This window comes from Myodes glareolus, chromosome 3 (genome assembly GCF_982192425.1).
Source record: "Myodes glareolus chromosome 3, mMyoGla1.1, whole genome shotgun sequence".
Lineage (NCBI taxonomy): Eukaryota > Metazoa > Chordata > Mammalia > Rodentia > Cricetidae > Myodes > Myodes glareolus.
This window is the reverse complement of record NC_142028.1, coordinates 117,434,639-117,442,587: the sequence shown is the minus strand read 5'-3', so window position 1 is coordinate 117,442,587 and position 7,949 is coordinate 117,434,639. Positions and strand designations below refer to the sequence as shown.

Sequence of the window (7,949 nt, the reverse complement as noted above, 5' to 3'; positions counted from 1 at the left end):
TCTAACCATAAATAAAGGTCTTTGAGCCTACAATTCGTGATCCTAGAGAAGCTAAATAAGAAGGTGAACCTGAAGAAAATCATATAGTTATCCTCCTGGATATTGGAAGTAGACAAGATAGCCAGGCAAACTTGGGTGCACAGGGGGTGGGGGGTGGAAGTAAGGGGAGATGATCAGAGAGAAGGGAGAGAGGGAGGATTGGGGATGGCTTGGGAAAATGGGGTGGGGGGAGGGAAGAAGGATGGATATGGGAGCAGGGAGGCATATATCTCAACTATGGGAGCCATTTTAGGGTTTGCAAGAGACTTGATTCTGGAAGGGTTCCCAGGCCCAAGGAAAGGTTCCCAGATTGTTCCCTGGGTAACAGAGGAGAGAGTGCCTGAACTGGCCTAGTCCCATAGTCATACTGATGAATATTTTGCATATCACCGTAGAAACTTCATCTGGCGATGGATGGAGATGGAGACAGAGACCCACATTGGAGCACTGGACTTAGCTCCCTAGGTCCACATAAGGAGCGGAAGGAGGGAGAGCGTGAGCAGGGAGGTCGGAATCACGAGGGGTGCATCCACCCACTGAGACGGTGAAACTGATCTAATGGGAGCTCACCAAGGCCAGCTGGACTGGGAGTGATGGAACATGTGATCAAAATGGACACTCTTACCGTGGCTGGCAATGAAGGTTGACTGACTTTGTGGGAGTCTGGTTTGTTTGGATGCTCACTTTTATAGACCTGTATGGAGGGGGAAGGACCTTGGACTTTCCACGGGGCAGGGAACCCTGACTGCTCTCCAGTTAGAAAGGGAGGGAGAGGTGGGGAGGGGGAGGAAAAAGGTAGGAGGGGAAGAGTTGGAAATTTTTAATAAATAAATTAATTAATTAAAAAATAAAAAATAAAAAGAAATATCTATATCAGTGTGTTTGTAGGGCCATTTGATAGGAAAATTTTTTTCCAATCCTTTATTTTGAGAGTGTTTGACATTGAGATATCTTTATGTATGTAGCAGAAGGATGAGTCTTGTTTTCTTATCTGTTAGTCTGTGTCTTTTTCTTACAAATTGAGTTCACTAATTTTTTTTATTACAAAATCTTTTATCATATTGGCCCAGATATCAGTCTCATAAAGTCAGGATTATAGCAAAAACAGAATTGGCTCAATATTTGAAGGAACCTTTCATATTTCAAAGTATCATATATGTCCAGTGTGGTTCCGGAATGTTAAGTGCATCAAGAGCAAGCTCTCTCAACATACAAATTAGCATGACTTAGAAACATCTTTTCTCATTTTCTAATGTTCTCTATACTTAGCAAAATGACCAGAGTGGAGAGTAAATGCTTTCAATATTCTCAGTACACAGGGTTTATAGTGATGTTTATAGTGATTACGGAAGAAACCCTGGTCTCAAAGAAAGAAAAAGATTGGAGCAGGGAGGAAGGGAGCTCTTGGTTTTGGAAATCTACCTGTCTTCATAGGCTGTCCTTTTTTTTTAAAGTTTATTAAATTATGAAAGTTTTCATTTCAGCCCCTCCTCCCAACACCCTCCCACTCACCCCTCCCCCTCCTCCTCCCTCTTCATCCCTAAGAGCAGTCAGGGCTTCCAGCCCTGTGGGAAGTTCAAGTTCCTCCCCACTCCTTCCAGGTCCCTGAAGGTGAGTATCCAAACAGACTGGATCCCAAAAATCCAGTATATGCAGAGGAAACAAGTACCAGTGTCATTGAGCCTATTATTCGTGATCCTAGAGAAGCTAAATAAGAAGGTGAACCTGTTGAAAATCATGTAGCTATCTGCCTGGAGATTGGAAATAGACAAGAGTCCCAGGTAACCTCGGGTGCATGGGGGGGTGGGAGGGTTGTTGGAAGGGGAGAGGGTTAGAGAGAAGGGAGTAGTGGAGGAATGGGGAAAGCTAGGTGGACTGGGATAGGGGGAGGGAGGAAGGATGGATATGAGATCAGGGAAGAATATATCTCAACTAAGGGAGTCATTTTAGGGTTTACAGGAGACTTGATTATAAATGGGATCCCAGGTCCAAGGAGAGATCCCCAGACTGTTCTCTAGACAGAGGAGAAGGTGCCTGAACCGGCCTTGGCCTATAACCATACTGATGAAGATTTTGCTTATCACCATAGATCCTTCATCTGACGATGGATGGCGATACAGATGGAGACCCACATTGGAGCACCGAACTGAGCCCCCCATGGTCCAAATGAGGGGCAGAAAAAGGAAGAACATGAAAAAAACTCAGGACCGCAAGGGGTGCGATCACCCACTGATACAAGGGGACTGATCTAATGAGAGTTCACCAAGGCCAGTTGGACTGGGACTGAACGAACATGTGATCCAACCAGATTTTCTGAATGTGGCCGGATCTCTGAATGTGGCTGGTCCGGAGCCTTTCTGAAAAACCATTGACAATGAGTTCACTAATATTGAGAGATATTATTGGTCAATGGTTGTTAATTCAGTTATTGTGTTGTTTTTGTTATTGTTCATGTTGTTGGTGGTGGTGCATGCATTTTTGTGTGTACGTGTGTGTATATGTGTGTGTGTTTCCCTTCACTGGTTTTTGTTGCTGTGAGTAAATCTATTATCTATGTTTTCTTTCACGTGTATAGCCAATGTGAGTTGGAATTTTCCCACTAGTATTTTCTGTAGGACTGGATTGATAGATATGTATTGTTTGAATTTGACTTTATAGTGAAATATCATGTTTGTTATCTATGGTGACTGAAAGTATTGCTAGGTATAATATTCTTGATGATGAACTGTGACCTTTTACTGTTTGGATGACTGTACAGTTCCTTCTGACTTTTAGGATCCTTAGTAAGAAATCGGGTGTAATTCTGACAGGTCTGCTGTTATATTTTATTTGACCTTTTTCCTTTCCATCTTTTAATATTCTTGCTTTATTCTGTATGTTTAGTGTTTTGAATAATATGTAGTGAGGGAAATTTAATATATATAGGCATGTCCTTACTTAGGTTGGAAAATTTTTCTTTTTCTTTTTCTTTTTTTAACCTTTCTAAGGATGGGAAATTTATTCAGATGATGTTTGGGGAATTATCTTCCTTGTTCCTTTCTCTGCTGCCTAACTTATGCGACTGAGTCTGTCACTACATTTCTGCTGAATGGAGCCTAGGCATTAGACACACATGTAGCCTCTTGGTACCCTCAGAACACGTTACAACTTACCCATTCAAAAGCAATAGCCATATCTCTATGGTGGTGACTGATTCTCCAGTTACTTCAATACTTTAAAAGGCTGCAGCGGCATGCAAAACAATTTCATTTCATTAAAAAAAAAGTTAAGAAAGGTCTCCAGGAGATAGTGAGTTTTATTTTTTCTTGTCTGGATAGAGGTTTTATTTGCCCTTGAGTGTTCCAGGGTGGAGACTAGAAGAAAGCACAGTGTGGTCGTCTCCCTCAGTTTCATCTTCACCATCCAGAGAGAGAGCAGCATACTTGCTTGCAGAGCTGAACTTAGAGGCTGGGATCTCCTCAGATTTCTTTGGCTCAGGTGCAGATCTCGAGTCTTTATCGTTTTTGCCTTCTTTCCTATCCAACTCCTTCAGTTGTCTCTGTTCTGTACATCCCAGGTCCGCGACTGGAGCTCCAAGTTTGGCCTCTTAAGACACTCACCCCATCTACTTTACTTCCATCTTTCCTCGATGGTAGTCTGTAGAGGGCTGAGCTGGAGCTACTTTTCCTCCACCACTTGTAGGGACTGCTGCTCTGTGTCTGAGCTCTGAGAAGGAGCAGGAGGGTTAGAGCTTCGTTTCACCCACGCATTCTCCTTGGTGGAGGGGCTGGCATGACCTTTAGTGGCTGATCAGGTTTAGGAGGTTTGGAGGTTGGAGAGTGACAGTCTTCTTTATTGAGGGTTTCATTTTCTGGAGACTTCTCACTCTCTCTCCTTCCTGTATTTCTGCCAGATGTGGCTGAGGCCTCAGTCTGCGATGACTCACTTCCCGTCCTTGACCATTCCCTTTCCTGAGTTTCTTCACTTCGCCAACTTGGGTGTCTCTCCCGCGGCCGGCGGTCTAGTTTTGGCTCATCCAGCCACCGCTGCAACTTCTGCTCCTTCTGCAGCCGCTCTTCTACTTCTCTTTCTCTAGCAGGTTTTGCCCCTCCAAATATAGAAGCCGTTTGGCTGGACAGGGAGGTGTTAGCAGAGGAATCATCTTCCTCAGGAGTACCCCGAGGCTTTAGATTCAGTTTGGGTCTTTGAGAGGGACCTCTGTCATCACGTCTATAATCGTCCCGAGAGTAATCATCCCTGGAGCTCCATGACCCATCATCCCTTCTTTCATTTCGGTCTTCATAGCGGTCTCCACCTCCTCCGAAGTCATCATCCCTATGGTACCCACTGACAAAGGCTCTTCTGCCACTGCCTATTCTGGAGTCATAGCCTCCGTCATAGTCTCTGCTGCCTCGGTCGTCATAGCGATCCCGGCCCCCATAGCGATCCATACATATCTCGACGTGGGTCATCCCGATACCTGTCCCGGTATCCATCCTGATACCTGTCTGAATAGTAACGATCTCGATACTTGTCTCCAAAGCTCTCATCACCTCTTCTAGGTGGGTAGTCATCAAAGTTGTCTGCAGCAGGACAGGCCCTCCAATCTGTGTCTGTTTTGTCAGAATCTCGATTTCTGTCTCGACGAAAAGAATGATCATCCCGGACTTTATCCTGTGCTTGATCAGCAACATCCACTCGTATTCTCCGGTTGCCTAGATACTCTTCATTGCGATTCAGAGCACTGAACAGAGAATCCAGGTCTTCAAATTCCGCATAGCCAAAGCCTTTTAACCTGTCTGGATTGCTGGGTTCACGTGGTAAGTGTACAGCGCTGATATTTAGTCCTCTAAAGAACTCCTTAATGGAGTCCTCTGTCGCATCATAGGGCAGGTTCCCTAGGAAAGCAGTGTAGGGTGGTGATTTGGGAAGACGGCTTCGGTCGATATTGGGTTCCTGAGCAGACCATGGAGCAGTGGAAAGGATGGAATGGTCAATTGGAGGTGCCCGATATACACATAGCCATCGTTACTATGCCAAGTGCCAAGTTGTTGACACATGTCCTTTTAGGTCGTCTGTTTCATCAGCCCAGCTGACTGGTTTGGGGACATAAGTGCTTCCTTCACCAGTACCCCCATACTCAGCTCCTCAACTAGAAAGTCTGTTAGGGAGATGGTCTTCCCCTTCTTCTTCTTCCTCGTCCTCTTCTCTCTTCTTCGGCTTTTTGTTGTTGTTGTTGTTGTTGTTGTTGTTGTTGTTGTTGAGGCTGCCGTGTTGGGAGAGGGAGAGCGAAGGCCTAGAAAATTTTTTTTTCAATGATTTTGTTGGATATGTTTCCTGGGGTCTTTAGCTGGCATTCTACTCTATTCCTATTATTCTTAGGTTTGATCTTTTCATAGTGTTCAAGATTTCTTGGTTGTCTTTTGTTAGGAAATTTTTTTATTTAGCATTTTCTTTAGACCATGAATTCATTTCCTTTACCATATCTTCAAAGCCTGAGATTCTCTCTTCCATCTCTTGCTTAATGTTGGTGATGCTTGAATTTGTAGTTTCAGTGGGCTTACCCAGATTTTCCACTTTCATAATTACCTTGGTTGGTGTTTTTGTAATTTCTTCTATTTCTATTTTCAGGGCTTTGAACCTTTTCCTTCACCTACTTGCTTGTTTTTCATGGCTTTTTTCTTTGGTATTCTTTAAGAGATTTGATGATTTCTTCAAAATTTTGTTTTTTCTTCAATTTCTTTAAGGGACTTTTAACTTTCCTCTTCAAGGACATCTTCAGCTTCATAAAGTTATTTTAAGTTCATTTATTAGTACTTTTATTATATAGAAATGTTCAGGTCTTCCTATCATAGGATTGCTAGGTTCTGAAGGTGTTATATTGCCTTTTCTGTTTTATTGTATTCTTATACTGGCATTTACACATATTGACTTAGAATGATTATATGTTTAGGTATTGATTCCTGTGTTTCTCTTTGTTGGATGGGTGTTTTGTTCCATTGTTTTCTAATTCTTCTCTGGTCTTCTGTCCTAATAGCCAAGGTTTCTAGTAACTGGCAAGTCTACAGACACAGAAGAATGTCTCCACTGTGATTTTGTGGGGACTTTGGAGCCCTAGATCAAGTCTGATCTCCAGTAAAGACCAAGCATTCTTTTGAAGTTGTGGGCTACTGTATAGCGACCAGGGGAAGGGATGATAATCTTCTGACTGTTGAGGAACATACCTGGGCTTATATAGTCTAGTGGAGTTATGGGAAAAGGTTGGCCAAAGGAAGAATGTTTAGACTTGATAGATTGAGTGGCAAAGTGGGTCTTAGTGGACCAGAATCCAAGGAGTAGTGACAGTCCATCTGGCAGACAGATCTTTCACCAGCTCATAAACTAGTGAATACTGCACCAGAGCAATGGAATTCTTCCCAAGTTGAGATTAGAGCCCAACAGAAGTGCTGGTGCTGAGATGGGAGGGTCATGGGCATGGGCATGGAATGTGTCTTGGAGCTTAGGGACTGGAGATTGAGGCAGCTAAGCGAGAAAGATGGGCATTCATCCATGTTTTCTGACTGGTGTGCTTTGTACCTGGGTTATAGATTCTACCAGAGTTGTGAGAAGGAGATGGCCATGGAGATAATGATGAAGTGAGAGTAGTTAGGTGATATAGTAGGTCTTGGGGGACTTAAATTCAGGGGGTGTGAGCAGTACAGCTGACAGGGGGGTCAATCACCCACTTGCCAACTGAGGTAGGCTTCTTCTGATGTGAAAATGCAGATTTTCACATTGTTGTTATCTTTCTTGTAGCTATCACATTGCACAGAGCTTTATGAGCAATGTCGGTCTGTGGATTTCATGTACAGCACAATTGGTCTTGCTTCTGTAAATTTTATTGTTGTTCCAAGAATGTGGGTTTTTTTCTTTCACATTCTTCTTCTCTCAATTTTTTCCATTTTTTCATCTATTATCTCTTTTTCACTCCACTTTCTTGTACGTTCTTTACTTGTTTTATTTCAGCATTCACTTCTCCATCTAGTTTTTTGAAGATTAGAAATGATTTTTATTTTTCCTTATGCTCCATTTCTGTCTCTGTCTTTGACATCTTAGTCTCTCTCCCTCCCTCCCTCCCTCCCTCCCTCCCTCCCTCCCTCCCTCCCTCCCTCTCTCTCTCTCTCTCACTCTGTGTGTGTGTGTGTGTGTGTGTGTGTGTGTGTGTGTGTGTGTAGGGGAGGTCATGTTTGTATAAAATCTAGCTCTTCTGTTACTTCAGCTGTATAGAAATGTAATAATCTACAGCCTAAAAAGTCCAATGTCAGAAACACATGAAGGCCTTATGTTTTATCTTACCTCTGGTATTATATGAAGAAGAGCAGGACAGATTCTTGTGAAAGTTTCCAATCTCCTAAGTTAGTTGCTACTCACAAACAAACTCACCCATTTAAAAGACTTTTCAGCATTATAATAGAATTAGCAGGTCGCCATTTTTAAGGCATAAAAATCTATATTAAGAGAATGAAACATAAAATAAATGATGAATATTGAATCTAATTTCCAAGGGTCCTTCCACTCACTTAACTCATTTTTTTCAGATAAACTTAATTTTTTGTGCCATCCAGAATTTGAAAATACACAAAATATTTGCTCTCCTATTTATGGTTGGCATTTAATTATTAAATGCTTTCCCAAGTAAAATTTTGAGTTCACAGGTCATGTCAAAATCTAGTAATATAATTTGTAAAACAAATTATGTGTGATTTCCCAGACAATTTGAAGCCAGTAAACACAAAAATTTGCTTATTCTGTGAACAGCATGATAATTCATGTACATCGTAAAATATGAATATTTCATATTGGAAATGTTTATGAAGTCACAATAATGTTTCATATTTCTTCTGTTTACATTCAGTAGGAAATTATAACGAATATGTTTCATTTGAAAATAA

The 7,949-nt window shown here is 42.1% G+C and overlaps 1 pseudogene; it reads right to left on the bottom strand.

The window, feature by feature from the left end:
- Nucleotides 1-3,211: 3,211 nt before the first annotated feature.
- Nucleotides 3,212-5,601, bottom strand: LOC125412621 (eukaryotic translation initiation factor 4B pseudogene; annotated as a pseudogene).
- Nucleotides 5,602-7,949: the final 2,348 nt, after the last annotated feature.